The sequence below is a fragment of the Equus przewalskii genome, chromosome 28, assembly GCF_037783145.1.
Source record: "Equus przewalskii isolate Varuska chromosome 28, EquPr2, whole genome shotgun sequence".
Classification (NCBI taxonomy): domain Eukaryota; kingdom Metazoa; phylum Chordata; class Mammalia; order Perissodactyla; family Equidae; genus Equus; species Equus przewalskii.
This window is the reverse complement of record NC_091858.1, coordinates 24,413,505-24,434,688: the sequence shown is the minus strand read 5'-3', so window position 1 is coordinate 24,434,688 and position 21,184 is coordinate 24,413,505. Positions and strand designations below refer to the sequence as shown.

Here is a 21,184-nt window from a genome sequence, read left to right as displayed (position 1 = left end):
ACGTCTCTGGTCCAGGATGGCGGGTATGGGAACGCACAACAAGACCACAAGTAGCAATACACTTGGAGGAATAGGAATAGAGATTTTTAATAGTAATTTTTCCTGGACATACAGTAAACCTTCCCAAATTGCAAGTTCCTCTTACATGGCATTCTATACTCCTCACATTGACTTTTGTGTACCTTTTCAGCAAGAGTAAGAATTTCAGCTCAAAATTATGTGACCTGAGAGGAAGTTGGAGTTGAAAATTGAAAATCATCATCATCACATCATCATCATCACCACATCTGTTCAGGTGCTTACTAGGAATCAGACACTAGGCCAAGCGTTTTTCATGCATTATTTCATTTAATCTTCAAACAAGCTCTCTGATGCATAGTATCTTATCTCCATTATACAGATGAGGAAATGAAGCTACTTAGCAAAGCTACGGAGCTATTAAGTGGTAAAGCTAGGATTCAAATTCAGATCTGCCGGACGCAGAAGAATATGCCAGAAAGCTCTACACCAAACCTCTGGTAGCAACCCATTAAGGGTCATGAAATCAACTTATTGGATTAAGATCAGCATTACTGGCTGAAGATGGGCACTTCAGTGTTACTGTTCAAGAACACAGAACACAAACTATGAGAGCCCCCAAATCAGAGTAAGCATTGTTTCATTAAACTTCGGTTTCAATCTTATATTCTATTATACTGCTACTGTGGTCAACAGTATAAAAAGCATTGCACTAGGCTGAACTGTTTCCCAGGTGTGTGTACAGATGTGTGTGAGCATGTCGGTGGCGGGCGGAGGGGAGGTAATGGTGGAAAGTCGAAAGCAGAAGAGAAGGTACAGGAAGATGAGAAGCAGCAAACACTTAGAACTGTACTGACTCTCGGAAGACAGAAGTGAAACGTCGAAGAGAAGTCTAATGGCATGTGCTTGGCACGAAAATATCATGTTTACAGGGAAGATAATAGGACTCTGTCTGTTAGAGTGAGGGGCTGAGACCTACCCATTTGGCTATACTTAATCCTTCTCTGCCTACAGTATTCAAATCACTTTACATACTCTGGTGGGGCCCTGGAGGATGAAGTCAACAATTACCAGTCATGAAATCAGAAAGACATTTAACATTTGGAGAGGGTGCCAGACACAGAAAAAAGCCTGCCTCTCAGTGTACACATTATCTGCATCAATGCAAAAACAGTTTTTAAAAGTTTTGTTAAACTTCAGGAGAATTAGTGAGCAATGGAAATCAATTGTATGATATCCATTGTATCACTGATCTAACCCTTATTTCATTCATTCATCATTTCATTTTATTGAACTTTTAAAAAGATGTATGGCATAGAGTCATTTAAAGATTGTAGTCTCTAGCCCAGTTTTTCTCAAGGCTTTAAGCAATTCAACCATGAGTTCTCCTACTATGTGCATTTTTCAAGAACCCAACCTTGAATGATGTGGCAGGATTGCTGCAAATGACTACCTTCAATATATCATAACGTATAGTCATACTTTTTTATACTTTTCTAGTTAACTATACCAGCATCCCAAAACTGCCTGTGCAACATTATTACCAGGGGAATTAAAAAAAAAAGATTCCCCAGGCCCATCCTAGACCTACTGAATAAAAATCTCTAGGGCTTAGGAATCAGGAATTTTTTTACTATCCTAGGTAATTTTGATATGCAGCTAAGTGTAGGTATCACAACCATTTAGTACCTATTAGCCCAATGGCCTTCCAGATCCCATACATTTAATAAACATCTCCAATTGAGTCATGGAAAAACAGGGAGGCCAGTGGTGAATAGATTTCATCGTGAATGGAATATAAATGCATATGAAATTAAAATTCTCAAATGCCTTTAAATACCACAGAACAAGTTTCCCATACTGAGAATCGTCCAGATTACAGTTTTGCATATTCGCCATTCTACCCACAATTTTCTTATCAGGCACATTTTCTACATCCTTTTAGAAGATATTACCATTGCTACTTTACAAAAATTTCCCTGCCTCTGACCACAAACTACTGTGGCACCTGAAACAGGGTGATTTCACCTCTGATAGCAACTTGTGCTGCATCATTGCAACCCCAAGCTGACAGAGAAACTGACTTATGGCCTCCACGTGTGTGCTCGAAAGGCACCAAAATATAACTGGTTTTCAGTACTGCAGGTGACCCAACGGTCATTCTACGAAACAGTTCTCAGGGCAGCCTAAAGAGAACAGGAGTTCTCCATCCAGGGAGTAAGCCTGAAAATACATGGAAGACGTGACATCTATGTCGCGTGCACCTTTCCGAGAGAGGACTCAGAACCCTACAGTCCGCTTCCCTGCTCCCTCTCCCCAAAATGGCCACTCTCTGGCCCCATTCGCTCCCCAACACAGCTGCCCTACTACCTCTCCTCTACAAATGGGTCTACCTTTCTCCTCCTGTCTGATCATGCGGCAAAAATTCATGACTGGGCTGAAAGATACCCAGTCATAATAATAATACCATGATCGATTTTTGGTTTATTTGGTTTACCACCTCACCTGAGCTTTCAAAGTCTCTGCAGATCTTTTTGCAGAGACTCATAGCTCCTGTTCTTGTTCCCCACAGAAGCGATTTCAGAGCTTCCACCTTCACACTCGCTAATTCTCTTGCACATTGATCAGTCCCAGCAAATGATCTTGCCTCCAACCTCAGAGAGAAAAACAGAGGTCACCATGCTCTTCTATCTGAAATTCTGACTCCCTTCCCCCTTCAATCTTATCTGGACTTCTGTGACCTCCTTTTTCCCTTCTTCAGACCAGGGGAGTGGTAAGGCCACACGCTCTGGAACAGGGGATGTGGAAGGTTTAAGAGGAGAAATACTGAGATTGGTTTCAGGTCTATTGGATTTGAGATATCTTTGGGATATCCAAAAAGAGATGATGGGTGGGCAATTAGATATGTGAGGCTGGAGCTCAGCAGAAAAGTCTAGCCTGGAAATAGCCAACCACCCCTTTACAGATTGTTCAAATGCCATCCCTTCCACAAAGCCTATCCTGGCCAATTCAAAACTTCTTTTGACTTCATGAAACACACTGCCTTTAATATGTATCTTATGCTGCCTTGTAGTCTTTGTTTCATTTTTATGTGCCTTACGCCACTGAAACAAACACTCCTTCCCAGCTGGAAACCTAGTTAGCATTGCTACATATGTTAATATGTAGAACTATGTAGTCTTATACCTTGCATGCAACAGGCACCGGATTAGCACAGACCAGCCCTATCCAGCAATCCTGAACATGTTCTATATCCACCCAGTCCACCAAGGCAGCCACTAGCCTCCTGAAATGTGGCCAGTATGAATGAGGCACCATTTGTCCCCAAAGATACACACACAGTTTCAAGGACGGTTCTGGTCTTTCCCAATCACAGGGAGGGGTTAGGTGTCTGGTAAAAACAAAGCATCTGCATAGGAGCCCCCAGGGAGTTCCTGAAGAGGCAGATCACCCACCTAATACCAAAACTGCTCTATTTTGAGAAAAGCCTGGTTTTGAAAGGCCTGACACTCTGCAAGCTTAATTTTGGAAGGCAACCTGTTGGTAAGCGGAGGAGCTTCTGTGTGAGTAATCCTTTTCCACGTCCAGACCTGCAAGCCCTCAAAAACACCACCAGCTGGCAGGTACAGAGTATACGGTATCCACGCTACACCATGATGACATTAACAATTGCTAACGGGTATTAAGTGCTTAAAGCTGTTAGGCAAGTTCTAAGCTCTTTATGACTGTTAGTTCACTTGATTCACAACAATCCTTGTAAGGTAAGAGCTACCCAAAATCCCCATTTTATAGATGAAGAAACTGAGGCACGCAAGGTTAAATAACTTGCCCAAGGTCACACAGCTGCTGAGCGGTAGCGCTCCGATTTAAACAGGAGTCTTATGCTTACTCAGTTTGGATTATGAGGCCAAATTGAGGCCACCTAAAGAGGCATCGAGGACCCGATGCTTCCCAGTCTGACACAGCACCTGCACTGGGAGCCTGTGCTGAAGGGGCCAGGAGAACCCCAAGCACGCTCAAGCTGCAGGAACTGGAACTGGGCCTGATGAGTAGAAAGCAGCTTCCCAAACACCCCTCCCTGGCCCCCCACGCAAGTAATTCACGCTTCCTGCCCCTTTTAGTACCTTCCTGGCTGGTGGAAATCAGCAAGACCTACTGCATATCCTGTCCAGGCAGAGCTTTATTTTTGTAATTTATACTAGGAAAACAATATTTCCCCAACCCCGCTTCCAAAATAAAAATATTTTTCCACTCTCCACCCCTTCACCTCCATCCCCTCTTTAAGAAAGCAACAGGAAAGAACCAGGTGGGTATTTTTTCTTGAGTCCCTGGATGTATGCTCCAGGTGTTTCATTTTAGTGTCTCCCTCTGCCATAAGGCAGGGTCACCTGGCCCAGAGCATGGGCCACCTGCGTCCTGAGGGGGTCTTCTGAAAGCAGGGGAGAAGAAAGAGCTCCCTGCCCGGCCTATTACTGATCAACCTGGAGAACTATACCAGGAGCACAAATAAGCCCCATAGAAAGCTGATGCTCCATCATCTTAATGTTAATTTCACATTAACAGTTCTGTAAGGATCTGAAAGGGCTAACGAGCGAAGCATTCTGGGTATTTGTCAGTTTTCACCCCTGCCCTGTATATGAAGAGCAAACTCTTGGCTATGAGGCCATTTTGCTTCCCCCTCATTTGTAGTATCTGGCCCTCTACCAAGAGCCAAACCCCCATGCCCGCAAGCCCCGCTCCAATCAGCTGAAGTTGCTCAGCACCCTGTTCGTTCTACACGGCTCTACACCAACTCACTTCTCTCTTGGAATCGAGGGGCCAGTTTTAAATCCACCCTTCCAAAAAGGCTTCACCTGACCAACGCAGACTCAACTGTTACCACAACAATCGTTTGCTCGTACTGATATGAGAGCCCTGAGGAATATTTGGATATTAATGACTATCGATCTTGTCTGACTCTTGGCTAATTAATTTGACCTGGAACTTCCTAAAAAATGATTATGATCTCCATAGGGCCTAGCACTGTCCTTATTTATCATCGAGCAGGATGGTGGCCACGATGCAGGACATCACTCAGGGTCCGACAGCCACCATGACTCCGGGACAGCATGGCCATCCACGGGCAGAGTGGAGACCAGGGAAGGCCCGTGTCCACCACAACTGGGCAAGGAGTGAGCCTATGGCTAGTGCCACTTCCTTATCACCATACCTTATATGAGACTAGGATTGGGGAGTTGTGACCTTAAATGAGAAATCAACCTGCCATTCCCCTCCAAACTCAGAGATTCCTTAGTCTCTGCCACTCTCCACAACTGTAGGAGCCACTCAGGTTTGGGGGTATCCCCATGGCTTCTCCCCAGGGCGCTGCTTCAGGGACCAAAAGCCGGGGTAGCAGAACCCAACGTCCTCATCCTCAGCTTTCTCACCTGTAAAATGGGGATCACTTCCCCAGGGTTTGTGGTAAGGATCAAAGAGGATGTGAAAAGTGCCTAGCCTACTATCTGATCAACACTGGATATTTAATAATTAACAGTTCCCGCAGGCACAAATTTATGGTGAAGGATGTTCGACAGAGCATTATTGGTAATAGCAAAAAATTTAATTTGATCCAAGTACCAGCCAGTAGGAAGATGGTTAAATAAAATGCGGCAGACTCAAATAATGGAATATTGCAACTATACGAGAATATTGTATTTGTACAAAAAAACGTTCAGAATATATATGTTCATGTAGCTAATATATATAATTATATATCCTGTGGATGTGTTTTTATATATTCTATATAAATAATAAATAATTCAATATAGTTCAGAATATAATACAAGTTAATAAGTGAAAAAAAGCAGAGTGGGGGTCGATTTTCAACCATGAGGGTAACAAACATCTAAGACATGCTGGGCCATGGATGGCTTCCCCATGGCTCGAGTCCCAGCGCTGACACACTGCTCTCTTCTTGGACAGCGCTGATGACAGTCGGAGCTCACCCCCACTCGCACTCCAGCTGACTCTCGGAGGCAGCCAGTACCGCCTAGTACAGGACTGCCAGGGCGCACCAGGACACAGTTGTTTGGCCCAGAACTGGGCAGCAAGAGGAGGGGAGCACCCCAAGCCTCGTGGCTCCATATCAGGTGAGGAAGCTTCCTGAACAGTTAGAGTAACAGGTTGCAACACTTTACAGCACAGAGTGTCTTAAGGGGTGCGGTCCCCATGAGGAATCGTAAAGTCCTACGACATCACAGTGAGTGCCATCCTGTGCTCACTCCAAGTCCTCAGTTTTCCAAGAGCCCAGATGTCAGCAGAGCACTGTAATTTTAGACTAGAAAATAAGAACAATATGGCAACAGAGAACACTCTTCTCAAAATGACTGAGAGCTTCCTTTTACCTTCCCTCCCCCCCTTCCTCCCTTTATGACTGATTTAGCTCAAAAGCCTAGTAGGTGGAACTGAGCAAAGCAGATATCCTGGATTGAATAGTGTTGCCCCAGAATTCATGTCCACTCAGAACCTGTGAATATGACCTTATTTGGAAATAGGGTCTTTGCAGATGTAATCAAGTTAAAATGAGGTCACAATGGATTAAGATAGGCCCTAAATCCAATATGACTGGTGTCCTTAAAAGAAGAGGGAAATTTGGGCACAGACAGGAGAAGGCCATATGAAGACAGAAAGAGATTGGAGTGATGTGCCTACAAGCCAAGGAAGGCCAAGGCTTGCCAGCAACCACCAGAAGCGAGGAGAGAGGCATGGAGCAGATTCTCCCTTACAGTCTGCAGAAGGAACCAATCCTGCCGCCATCTTGATTTCAGACTTCTGGCCTCCAAAACTGTAGGACAATAAATTTCTGTTGTGTAAGTCACTCGGTTTATGGTACTTTGTTATGGCAGCCCTAGCAAACTTAACATAGTAGACATTAGTGGAGCGTGGCAGAGGCATCCCAGTGTGGGGTATTGGCATAAAGAAGGTATCCAGCTGGGTGGGAAGAGGCGGCAGCACCTGGCTTGTGGAGTACTGAAACCCACGTTGGGCAGCGAGGATAAATACAGGAGGAAGAGAGCAGCCCAGACTGGGCTGTCAGGGCCCAAGCAGAGCACATAGGCTCCTGTACAGGAGGGCAGCAGTCCTGTCCAGAGTATAGGAGTCAAGGAGTGAGGTGAGGAGGGCATCCTCGTTGTGGTGGGTGGCCATATGGACGTGAGATTGGATACACATAGGCAATTGATTAAATGAATTAATACATTAAGGGGGCCAGGTTTCTCACTATTGGAGAAGGAAGTTCAAATACAGAAAGAAAACTAGAATGACACTGGTTGTTGGATTGGAATAGGACTGAATTCATGGTTTTTCATACATCTCGATAAATACAGATGTAAAAAGTATGCGTGTGTCAGTATATATGTAAATAGTACATATATTCCCTAACCCCGTCCACTAAGAGAGTCTGGGGGCAGCAATACGCCAGTGGTGATGAGAGCATGTAGTGCCCAAATCTTCATTTCTAAATACCACTCTCCACTAAAAGGAATCAGGCCCTCTTGGAAAAATGGCTTATTCCAAGGCTAGGACAGAGGAAGCAAAAGATGAGCCTGAATCATCTTTTTGGGCCAGAAAGTAAGGAAGTGCTGAAAGAATACTGGGAACACATCAAGAGGACATAGCAGCCAACTTGAAGGGGCTCCCACTGGCTAATACTGAGACAATTTGAGCATCAAAATAATAAAAAAATGTGTTACAGCCCACTGAACAAAACAGAGATCTATGAAAAAGTAAACAGGGGGAAGAGAAAGCTTTCCCAGAAAGTAGAATGCCAACTAATAAATGTGGAAAGATGATGAAACTAGAAGATCGCCGTTTGGCAGCTATGGAAGCAGCAATTATTCAGTCAAGAAACATCAATGGATGCTAAACCCAGTAGGTAAAACATTGATGAGAAATGGGACACTTACAAAGTCTCAAAGCACCTCCCACAAAATATTTTTCATTACAAAAGGAAAAAGAGTAGCTTTACAATGGAGAAGCCTGACACATAGATCCTCAATCAAATGATCAAATGAACACCACCAGTAAAGGAACAAGTCAAAGTCATACACCACCTGAGAGGATGGAATTAGAAGAACAGAGCATCCCGTCTGTGCATCCCGTCTGTGATATTCTTGCAGAAAATGCACAACCTGAATCTAAGCACGAGGAAACTGCCAACACACCCAAACTGATGGACATTTCTATAAAATGACTGGCTTGTAATTCTCAAAAATGTCAAGTTCATGAAAATTAAGGAAAGATTAAAGATGCATGACCCCTGAGCCTGGATCGGATTCTTTCGCAGGAAGGAACATTATTGAGACAACTGGCAAACCTGAATGGGGCCTGTGGGATTAGATGCTACTAACATCAATTGCCTGATTCTGACAGTCATGTTGTGGTCATGTTGGAGAGTGTCCTTGTGTGCAGGAAACACACCCTCAAGTATTCAGGAGTGATGGGATGTCACGTTGGCAAGTTACCCTCCAAAACTTCGCAAAAAAAATTCTTTGTACTATTTTTGCAACTTTAGTGTAAGTCTGAGATTAGTTGCAATGAAAAGACTTGGCGAGAAAGACAATAAAGTACATAAGTGATTTACGGCCCAGAGAGGGAAATGACAGCATTTCTGCAAATACAACAAACTCGAGAAAATTCCCTCTGTGGTGCTTAAATTAAACTACTGGCAGTTTTTTCTTAACGTAGTCACCACAACTGTATGAAGTGCACCCCATCAATCACTTTATCGGTCCATCCATAAGGGGCAGAGTAGTCAAGCAACAATTACCTGAACAAGGAGCCTCACAGCTCATTTCCTGGGGAAGACGAGGTAGGATGGTCCATAATTCATTGAAATTGTAGGTTGTGTACAAAACTACAAGTGAGCCGACCAAAAAGCTCGCCTGAATATTTTAGAGAAGGCTCTCAGGTTTAAGCATCAAAGACTTACCTCCAGTCAGACTTCTATACTAATATTTAATTGAAGTTATTTAAATTTTAAAACACAAGTTTGGTTTCCAAGTGACACAGCCTCACCTCACAGGTCAAGTTGGCAGCAAAGGAAAGAAGTCAGAAGCACACCTTCCTGAGCTGCGACGGATGGCATTTTTTTCAATATTCAGCCTTCAGAGGCCCCACACCACCGTATTCTCTGTGGGACTTTTCGGGCCAGCTCCAAGTTGTCACCGGAGCCCCCAAAGCCGGCATTCCCGGCATAGTTTCATTTTCTTTCATGACAATAGTTCCTACTCCCACAGCCTTTCAAGCACTTGGCTCAAAAAAGGCCCACCGTGAGTAAGGGTTTTGCTTTTTGTTTCTCATTTACAACTTTTCTTCAACTTGTAGAATTCAGAAGCCGGAATAACCTTCCGTTCTCCTTGCTCCAACTTGGCTGACGATTTCAGTAACTACTTTGGCCGCAAAGGAACAAGCAGAGCACACATTTACTGTTCTCCAAGAGAATAACTCTAACACCGTAGGAAGAGAAAGCGAAACCCGTGGGTCAAGAACAATTCCTTCCTTCAACAAAGCTGGTACCAAGTGGCCATACTGACTGCTCTGCCCCACCCCCACCCCCAATCTGTTATCTGCCTGCAGCCACAATACTCTAGTAAAAGTACAAGTATCACCAGCTTAAAGCCCATTGTTGTCACATGCACTGGCTCCAGTGTCATAACCCCTGCTGTCCTCACTCCAGCCAGTGGGTCTGCCCCAAGGCCTCTGCACCTATCGGCCCTTAGTCTCAAGAGCGACCCCTTTCACTGGGTAACTCTAACATTCTTCAGGTCTTAGCTGCAAAATCACCTCCTCAGCCAGCCTCCCTAGTCTCCCCAGGGGAGACCAGGTCCCCAAATCTGTCTGCCCCACTTGACAAGAATCTCCATGAGGCCAAGACCAATTCTGTGCATTCACCACTCTGTTCCCAGGGCCTAGTGTGGCCAAGGCTGATGCTTAATAAATAAACTATGAACTGACCGTGTCGCTGGGCATCAAAGATAATCAAAGGGGGAAGAAAGGAGGGGCTTGCAGCCTAGTAAAAGAAGGCTGGCACACAAGCAATTACAATGAGAAAAATGATGATATGCCGCTAAAAAAAAAAAAAAAAAGGTGTATATAAATGCTGTGGGGCATTCTGTCTAAGAAAGCAGTAGACTATACATTTAAAAAATTATTTCTTATAAACAATGCTTTAAGTTATTTTAGGGTTTCAAGATATGATCTGGAATCTTGTTTATTTATATGAGCATTCACTAGAAACTTACTGATGCCCGTCAGCATCACACTGTCCATTACCAAGAACTCACAGATGGTCAGTATGGGGGCCATATCATTCATTGCCCAAAATGGAACACTTTTGAGTGTGAATTCAGCCTTATCTATAATTATACCTTGCCCCATTTAGATGTCAAGAGGACTGTCCCCGGAAAAACCAGGATGTGAGAGTATTCTGGTTGTAGGAGATAGTTGCTCATTTATTCAAAATGCTTGGACCAGATACGTTTCAGAATTCAGCAGGTTTTGGATTTTAGAGAAATAACAGGGTGCAGACACCATACAGAACATAACACCCCCAGCAATATTTGGAGCAGAACCCCTTCATCCAATACAGTAATATTTCTGCAGTAAAATATGAACATTCACACGAACTGGGACTAGTAAAAACTAGGAATAGCTTCATGCCAATCAGGGCAGAGTACGCTGCCAAATGAGTCATGATAAAAACTTTCAATTTTCAAAGCTTTTTGGATTGCAAATAAGGGATTTCGGATCTGTAATTAATTTCAAGTTATTTCTATCCTTGGAATATATGATTGTTCCCATGTTATACAAGGAGAATCAGCATCTTCTTTAAATTGTGCTAACATTCTAAATTAATCTGGCATGCCCTATGCTTAAATTAGTGAGTAACAGCACATTTTTAGGCCTGAAATGAAAAAGTTTAATGCAAACTGCTTTTGCATCTTAAAAAGTGGAGAAATACTTTTGCTGAATATTTTTATAAAATTTGAAATCTTAAGTAGCCATTTCAAAATTTTTATTGCCTTTACATTAGGTCTACCTAACAATATGTATACATGTTTTGTTTAACCAATCTAATACATAAAACATGTATTTATAAAATAAGAAAATTTTTAGGATTCAGATTTCCTTAAAATATCCTCTCTAGAGTTCTCTTACAATGACACTGCCCCTTCTCCTATAACATTTTAAATCTTTGATTTCAAAAATTAAATTTGTTTCAAAGAATACTTTTGTGAGTATCAAGTTAAATCAAGTTTATTTGTTTGTTGATTATTGTTTATGCCGTATGAACGAAAACTCCCTCATCCACTGAAATGGGCATAGGGGCCACTCTCCCATTTAATATAAACCCTACTGCTCTGTGGAGACCATCGTGTGAAAAAGAAAAGACTAAATATGTATAGGGGCACGAATGCAAATTCATGCAAGGAATCGTCTGCAAAGTTTACCTCCTCCATTTTTTAATCACTTACAGTAATTTTGAATGAAAGGACAGCTCTATCATTGCCATATGAGAAGTACCAGACACAGTGAACAGTTTAGGATCTGTGGGACTTGAGCAGAAGTTCAGTTGAGAGATCCTTGGGCACATACGTCCTCCTGGCAGTGTGAAGAAAGGATGGTCAAGGTGAAGGGGTCCCCAGAGACCTTCCTACCGTGAGCGCCAAGGCACTTATACCAGAATTTACATTTGCATGCACCAACCTGAATACAAATATATGCATAAAAAAGTCAAAACTTGCCTCCAAAAAAGTGCTCTCCTGATTCCCCAGGAGATAATGATGGTGGTAGGGACCACGACGGCAAAGACTATAGACCACCTATGAGGTAGCTGGTATTAAACCCTATGCTTTACATACATTTTCTCACTTAACCCTCACAATAACCCTATGCGGCAGGTATTATTATTATTCCCATTTTAAGAAGAGAAAGCTGTGCCCGAGCCCATGCCAAAGCTGACTCTCCATCACTGAGCTGCATTATCACAGACCTGAGTATCCAAAATAGGCCTCAACCCTGAGCAGACAGTATCCATCTACCAGGCCCTTTGGGTCCTCAAGCATAAACACTAAAAACAGGGTGTGTTTCCCGAGCTTTACTTGGAGACCACACTCGTTCCGACAGTTGCTTCCTCCTGTCAAGAACGTTTCGGGAACACCAACCTTCAAGTCCCCCAGGCCTACAGATCAGAAAGAAAACACAGAGCCAGTTTCGTGGCATCTCCCAACACTTTCTGTTTCGTTCGGTCTTTGTTCTGAGGGAGGGGCAGTTAAGAATACAAGTCACCCACAAACAAGGATGGAACGAGAAAATAAGTGAGCTGTCTGGGGCTGTTCCTAAAAGAGGAAGTCTTTTGACCCTGCATAACCCCAGGGCTGCACTGATGAAAACAATTGTGTGCATGTGTGTGTGTGTGTGTGTATGTGTGTGTGTGTGAGATCTCTCACCAGATCCAGCAGCAAACACAAGCATGCATTGAAAACCTGAAGACCCTAAGCAAACTTTGTAAAACCTTCACACTCCGTCTGACATCCCCCCTCAGGGGATGTTGGCAACAACAGGCACCCTTGACGGGCAGGCACGGGGCCCACCGACACTTGAAGGAGAGTTATGGGGGTAAGGATTTAACACTGTCACCTGTCTTTCCTAGCCTGCAGCCAGCAGAAGAGGGGGCAAGGAGAACCGAGGAAAGGGGCCGGCTCCCCAAAGTGACTGCTGCTTCTTTCTTAAAGAATATTTTCCGAATTATACAGTTTCATAAAGAATGTAAAGACCAAAGGTTTTGCCTCAGGAAACCTCTCTATCTGATGCATCAAGAATGAGGGTTAAAGAAGAGATCATATCCATACCCTGGGGCTCACAGAAGGAAGTAAGAGTCTCATCAGAGCACGCCCTTTTTAACTTTTTCATACCGGCTGCCATGGAAGTAACAGAGCAGAAAAGGCAACAGTGTGGACTAAAATTGAGATGCCTGGCTCCAAATTCCAGCTCCATCACTTTTTAGCTGTGTGACCTTGGGCAGGTTACTGACCCTCTCTGTTCTCACAGGGCTTTGTGAGGATTGCGTGAGGAAATATGTAAAACATTTAGAATGTTTACATCTCACATGTAGCATGGGTTGGAGTATCAACAGGTACAAAATTTCCAGACAGCAGCTTGACAATAGATATCAAAAATTTGATAAGTGACATCCTTTGACCCAGTCATGTTACCTCTAGGAATGTTTCCTAAGCAATTTAATCATGTGTGAAAAATGTCTTCCAAAAAAACAAAAGTTTACAATGATCATTCAATCTGCTGCAGGTATAAATGTAGTATTCTTTCTTGTCAAATAAAATAAGACGATGAGGACGTTGTGTGAAGTTGCACAGATAAATTACTTTCCAGATACATGTAAATTATAAAAATCTAAGAGCATTCTTTTAATCCATCACCTTTTTAAAGAAGTTTCTAGAAGGTTTCATAGAAGGCAATAAGGACCTAAAAGGGTAGATTGACTTTTAAAAATATTTCATCAACTTGAAATCACGCTGGCACCACCGGGTGTGTTTGGCGGCAGACTCCACTACCTAGATGGCATCAGATTGCACAATTCAGCAAAGCAAGACTCATGGACAGATTTCAAAGCATATGGACTGAGGCTCATACTGCATGTGCAAACCTTCTTTCCATATGGAAAATGGGAAAAGCAGCGACCCTGTTTTCCCTGAATCAGCATGTCCTCTGAGCACCGCCTTTGCAGAACAGAAGTAAAGCACTCTGGAAGGCAGAGCTTCTCCTTTTGGGAGTTACGTGAAGAGTTCATTTAAGACCGTCCCTCTTTCCATGAATAGGCTGGTCTCCCTGGAGCCAGCTATGTGAGTCAGCAGTAGCCTGGAAAAGAGATCTTAGTCCTCCAGGACACAGGGAAAGTGCAAAAAAGTTAAATACAAGGATGCATGCGAGAAAAGTATGGACGACAAAGTGCATACGTGAGACACACACACGCTGGCTTGGGGAGGAGGAGCAGGGCAGGACATGGGCGGGACCTGAATTGTCTGAGTTGCTTCTATCACGCAAGTCAAGGCATACCTTCCACTCGCTTTCCACACTCTACAGACCTACAGTGGGTGTGTTTGGGCCCACCTGGAATACAGAAAAGCCAAGGGGACATAAGGAAAGAAGAGACGGCAATGCTTTCAGTACTTAAGTTTGAAAAGTCAAAAAACAGAGATTCTTAGAAGGGCCAGCATACTGGAACCTTCTAAGAAAACCTATTTGCATAAAATGACAAAACTGCTTGCTGCCATCTGATTTCAAACCCATTACTGGAAGAGTGTTGAAAACCAAGGCCTTCCCAAGACGGCTGCCTGAAATCATTTGCTCTGTGAGAGGTTGACCTTGAAGGGTTCTGTCTATCTTTTCCCCTGGATGAGAATAAATGATTCCCCTCCTTCATTCCATATCCACCAGGCTGTCCTTGACGGCCTCCTTGCTGCCACTTCTCCTTTCGGACTTTCCTTTAAGTTGTCCCCCCTGCTAGGAAGGTCTCAATAAACCTTACCCATTATCACTATTATTACAGAGCCATCCAACTCAACTCTTTATGTTCAAATCAGGCTGAGGTCCAACTCACAAACTATAAACTTATGCACTACAGTTTTCACAAGCTTGTTTCTATTCCTGAGATGAGACATCCTGATTACCAGTGAATTCTAACTGGAAAAAGAGAGCCAAATTGCTACCTACTCAAAGTACAGGAATACCTCAGAAGCAAGAACGCGTCTCTCCTTTGCAAACTGCAAAATGGTCTTCAAATATTTTTACAAGATACTTATTGCCACTACACAAGTCCCAAATGGTACCTGGAAGTTGGATTTGGCATCCACTGTATGGTCCCCATTTCCCTTCAGCCAACCCCTTCCAGGACCTTCTCTCTCCTTGTTGAAGCAGAATGTGTTGGAGAGAGCCCAGGTGTCATGTCAAGCACATCTGGATTCGAACTTCACCACTCAACCTCTAACTTCTCCAAATCTGAGTTTCCTCATCTATAAACAGAGATGTTAACAGCAACTTGGCAGAGCTACTGTGAAAAAGACATGGATAAAGGGAAGTTCATACTAGGAGGAAAAGTATGGGATGATTGCTTTGATCTCCCCCTAAGACCTCCCCAGTGAAACTGTCAAATAGTAGAGCCAGTACTCCACCCAACAGCAGACTGGACAAGGCCAGATTGGCTCACAAGGAGCAGGAAGCTACCCAGGGTCCATCTTCTGGAATACGACCGTAGTCTCCACCGTGAACAGTGCTGGGCAGCTTAATCCTCCCAAACATCTTATCACCTTGCTCAAAATCCTTCAGTGGCTACACAATGCCCACTGAATAAAATCTGGACTCCTAGCCACCATAATTCAGCCCCACCCCACCTTTCTGACTTCTTATCCTGATTCTTTCCATCTTCTAACGTAACCAAAGTTCACAGCTTCACGGCCTTGAAAACAGGCATATCTGTGTGTAAAGTCCTGGTGAGCAGGAATCTCATTCATCTTTAAATCTCCCAAAATATCAGGTACAGTACCTTGCACATTGATATGTAGTAATTATTTATTGATAAGAAATTGGGTGACTATTCTAGAGGACCCACTGGGGGCAGGGGATTGGGAGGAAAAGCTGTGATGGGTGAAACTTCCTAAGAGCAGGTGATAAGCAAGCAGAGGGGGAAAATGACTGCAAAAAGCATGCAACCTAAAAACGAATAATTCTACTACTTTCATGACATTTGCCAGGTGAATCGAGCTAAGTATGTTAACAAACTTCTAAATCACATTTACGCAACATTTCATCCAAAAAAATCTCACTGAGCCAAGCACCGTGAAGAGCAGGATGTGCCAAGCATTACTCTGTGGCCGATTACGAAGATGATGAGGACAGGATCTCTGTACTCAAAAGAGTTTACACTGCAACGATGGAAGCAGGTACACAAATGACCGACTCTAAAACAAGGCATCTTGTCCTGAAGGTGATTCTAGAGAAACAAACCGAGGATGATAAAACTTCTGCTGATGTACCTCATACATAACACATCCCACGATAGCGGAACTCGGGCATTCAACACCTTGCTTCTTGGTTCTTTCTCTGCATCAGACTCACTCCCATGATTTCATAGCCTCACAGTAAGGTGACCCCGCATTTCATATAGGTGAATCTTCTGGAAGGCATTTGGGAGGAGTTTTACTGTATTATATAAAAGCCCAGAAGAAACAACTCTGGAAGGCTTCAAAGACGAGGGGACAACTGAACTGGGCCTGGAAAGCTAAGAGATCTTCAGGTGGAAAAGAAGGAAAACATTCCAAACAAAAGGAAGAATAACAACCAAGGCAAGACGGAGGAAGTGTGGACGGCGTGTAAATATTAGTAACATGGAGAAGCTGTGCCCCAGGGAATATGGGTGGATGTGGTAGAGAAACAGCTGGAAGACTTGCCTAAGGTTGGCTGATTAACAGAGCGCCACTTGTCCTTGTACCTTAATCAGGGTCCCTGTTGACTCATGAGGGGAAAGCCCCCAGTAAACCCCTGGAAGCACATGGCTGACCCGCTTCCCACCTTCTGTCTGGTCCCGTTCCTTACTAGGAAACACAGCACGTGAGCCCTATTAGCTCTAAGGTACTGGGATAGGTCTGTCGTCTGGACAGGAAATAACAAATGGAGAACGAGGTCAATCGTTACAATTTAATTCAACCAACATTTATTGAGAACTGGGTATATGCAAGTCATTTTGCTGAGCCCTCTAAGGAACAAATAACTATACTCCAAAATTTATAATCAGATCAAAAAGGCAGTCGATGATCATAGATGTAGAACATGATATATAGAAATATATCAGAAATATCTAGGGCCTTTGAATAAGATCTTCAGATCTCATTCCTGCAAGGAGGTGAAGAGCTCAACAAATACCTATGCAATGCTATCGGCACAGCCAGTCAACCAAGCTGAGATGGGCTCGGCGCCAGATGGTGGCGCGGTTTTCACCTCAGCCATGCTTTGGGGATGCATATGGGAGGAATGCTCAACGTGGTACAACCAATACACTAGCCCCCACTTATTCGCGGTTTTGCTTTTGGGGGTTTCAGTTACCTAGGGTCAACTGGTCCGAAAATATTAAATGGAAAATTTCTGAAATAAACAATTCATAAGTTTTAATTTGCACGCCATTCTGAGTCGTGTGATGAAATCTCATGCCATCCCTCTCAGTCCCACTAAGGGCATGAATCACCCTTATGTCCAGCGTATCCACGCTGTATACCCAACATCCCCGTTAGCCCATTAGTTAGGAAAACACATAGTATATATAGGGTTTGGTAATATCCACGGTTTCAGACATCCACTGTGGGTCTTGGAAGGTATCCCTCTGCATAAAGGGTACCACTGCAGCACTAGCTTCCTGAGTCCCTGTAGTTTAGGCTCTACCCTAAGGTTCCATGGACCAGCCCTTCCATGGTCTTCCACGGGCATCACTCAGAGAACGTGGCCAAGCGCTCCTCATGTCTGGGTAGGGAGGAACCTGCTGGGCCAATGGCCAGTCTCACTGCTGAGGTGACACTGAGATCCCAACCACTCTTGGAGCCGACAAGACAAAGAAGTTGTGCTGCGGGAGGTGTCGTTCTGGGGCCCCTTGCCATGCACTGTCTTGGCTCTTGAACTTGGGTTTCTCATCCATATTAAAGATGACATCCCTTTCTCCTTCTCACTTGAGTATTGGAAACCTATTCATAATCACTTCACCCTCTTTATAAACCAAATCAAAACAACCAAATGAGAGTACAAAAAATATTTTTGTACCAACGCATCACTTCCTCCCAGAAACGTACGAGAGCACCTCAAAGGCAGGCCTGGGAATTGCCCACAGTGCAATCCGGCCAGTCTGCAATGCCCATCATGTCTCTGAACAATGAATGCATGCCTCCCTGTCGCTCCTCTCAGAGGAGGCAGGTGCACAGCTCTGCCACTCCCAGCTGCTAACAGTCATTATCTATCAGTTTCTAAATGTAAGGGGGAAAGTGTTCCAAGGCCTCAAGAACCTTCCTCCCAAAAAGCTTGCTCTTTCCTCAGAACAAAGCCTTTCTTTCCTGGAAACACAGGAACACGTGTCCCGAGGGAGTCGGGGCCACTGGGAACTGAGCCGGACACTCCCTTGATCTGTCTGCTCCCGCCACACCAGGGAACTCTGAGGGCCCCAAGAGCGTAAAGAATTTTCCAGTCTATGTCTTTGCTCCTGCTGTTCGTTCAACCAAAGACGCCCCGCTCACTCATTTGCCAAGAGTAACTGCCCTCCTCCTTACGGCCAGTGGGAGGTCAGTGGTGAAGCACACCCCAGCTTCTCCGGTCAAAGCTACAGCTCCTTCCTCTTCTCTCCCCCAGCCTTCTGCTTGCTGCATTTCTATTAAGCACACATGTCACTCTTTTTGTTACTACAGATGGTAATTTACCTGCGTGTCTCTCGAAATGATGAGAACATGAGATTTTCAACTTTACGTCTCCACAGCACAGGGCTTCACACACAGCGGTTCAAAAATGCTCGGTGAAGGAATTAACTCTTCTCAGAGTTTTATTTAAAATATGTGTTTGCAAGGCCAGCCGGGTGGCATAGCGGTTACGTTTGGTGCACTCCCCTTCTGAGGCTGCTTTGGTTCCACAGGCCGACCGTCACCACTTATCTGTCAGAGGTCACGCTGTGGCAGCGGCTCATGTACAAAAAGAGGAAGACTGGCAGCCGATGTTAGCTCAGGGTGAATCTTCCTCAGCACAAAAAAATAAATAAAATAAAATACTTGTTTGCAGAAAGGAGTGTTCAACGTAATTTCACCATTATCATATTTGCTTTCATAGTACTTCAGGCTAATTTTAAGCACTTTTTTTTATCCTTGGCCCCAAGCCTGAAGGGAATACAAATTTTTGCAACTCTTTTTATCACTCTGCCTTATGTCAAACACAGACATTATGTATCTTCTTCCTAATTATTTACAACTCACTCTTGGTTATAATCCATATGTTATCTTGCCAGGTTATATTATTCAATAAAGACTCAATGAAATGAAATGAAAAATTTGAGCAGACCGTAAAAGTAACCTGACAATAAATTTGCTACTGTAAAGTTGTGATATTTCACTGCATTTTTCACCAACTATAGCTCTTATAATAATATAAATATAAATATATGTATAATATGAAATATATTTTAATATATTTATTATATTATATATTATAAAATGTTTTATATTGCATATAATATAATAATATAAATAAATAGTTTCTCATTCTGTCAATAATTCACAATAAATACACAGATGCTTTTATTCATTTTACTTAACGGATCTGTTATTACAGTAATAAATTTTTTCATCCACTCAAGTAGTAGTATTGAACCATTATTGAATGTATTACATTTGAATTCCCACGCCCCTAAATGCTATTCTGAGGCTGCTTTTACTCACTTTTATCCTAAACCACAAAAGTGATGAACCCTAGGGTCTTTTTCACAAGCCCCAGCATGGAAGTTACCATAGGAGCAGCCGCTGCAACTAATTCATTACCGTGTTCCAGCACTGCTATCTTTTTCTTTTCATCAGAAATTTTAGGATTAAAAGTACAACAGAAAAAAATTTAATTCCTTCCTACAGAGTTCAACAAAACATACTGAGTATTTAATCTGGCTGCAAGAACCTGGCAGCTCACCCAATTTCTCCAGCTAAAAAAATGAAGGCGCAGACTATAATCTCTAAGGAAACTTCCAATTCTGTATTTTATGAGGTTACGTACTTTTATCTGATTCCCCAGTTACCAATCCACTCTGATTTACTTCATTCGGTAGAATTTAATTCCTCAGTAGGTGCTTCATTGCTTTACAGCATCTCAAAATTTTTTAAATGGTTTTGTGCCGCATGTTACACGTACTGTAATGAGGGAGAATCTCTGTTAGTCTTCAGGTCATACTAGCACATCATTCTGGAACCCACAGAAAGAATGACTCAATTCTACAACTCAACAACAAAAAAACCAAGTAACCATTCCAAAATGGGCAAAGGACTGGAATAGACATTTCTCCAAAGAAGATACAGAAATGGCCAAGAGGCATATGAAAAGATGCTCAGCATCACTAGCCACTAGGGAAATGCCAATCAAAACCACGATGAAATACCACTTCACATCAATTAGGATAGCTATTATCAAAAAAGAAAAGAACAAATTTTGATGAGGATATGGAGAAATTGGAACCATGTGCATTACTGGTGGGAATGTAAAATGGTGCAGCCACTGTGGAAAACAGTTTGGTGGTTCCTCAAAATGTTAAACATAGAGTTACCATATGATCTACCGGACTGAAAGAATTGAAAGCAGGGACTCAAACAGACGGCCTAACCCCAATTTTCATAGCAGCATATTCACAATAGCCAGATGGTAATAACAACCCGAGCGCCTAGCAACAGATGAATGGCGAAACAAAACGTGGGAATATTATTCAGTCTTAAAAAGGAATGAAGTTCTGACACGTGCTACAACGTGGATGAACCTAGAAAACAGCTAAGTGAAACAAGCCAGACACAAAAGGACAAATATTGTATGGTTTACTTATATGAAATACCTAGAGGAGTCCAATTCATAGAGACAGGAAGTAGAATGGTGGTCCAGGCTGGGGGAAGCGGAGTTATTGTTTAGTGGGCACAAAGTTTCTATTTGAGATGATGAAAAAGTTCTGGAGATGGATACTGGTGATGGTTGCACAACATTGTAAATGTATTTAATGCCACTGGGTTGTATACTTAAGATGGCTATAACAGTAAATTTTATCTTATGTAACTTTCCCATAATAAAAAAATTACTAGACATGCATTTATGCACTCACTACTTTCTGCCACTGTTTCTTTGAGTCCTGTCATGGACGATAATTATTCTTTAATTCCAGGCAACTTGAAGTATTCATTGACCAAACACACACACACACACACACACAGAGAAAATGATGCATTTTCAAAATTAAGGGCCCATTTCCCCTTCATGACGATGCAAAAGACAAGTGAACTCTACATGCCAAACTGAACGTGGAAGAATTGTGGAAAAACAGCAATAACCACAAAACAATATGTTGTTT

The 21,184-nt window shown here is 43.0% G+C and overlaps 1 protein-coding gene across 16 annotated transcripts in view; it reads right to left on the bottom strand.

Annotated features, from left to right (window-relative positions):
• The window catches only part of IRF2 (interferon regulatory factor 2), a 91,361-nt gene that overhangs the window by 46,310 nt on the left and 23,867 nt on the right, over nt 1-21,184 (bottom strand). Inside the window, exons 1-2 of one of the 16 annotated variants that reach the window (XM_070598510.1) lie at nt 19,855-19,990; nt 18,525-18,830 (exon numbers count right to left, since the gene is read on the bottom strand). The exons of 12 other annotated variants lie outside the window; for them this stretch is intronic. The gene's annotated coding sequence lies outside the window, so the exon portion shown is untranslated. Of the gene's footprint in view, nt 1-9,072; nt 9,646-18,524; nt 18,831-19,854; nt 19,991-21,184 lie in introns of those variants that run through there. 3 more of the 16 variants (XM_008517267.2, XM_070598513.1, XM_070598504.1) reach the window with 3 other exon arrangements.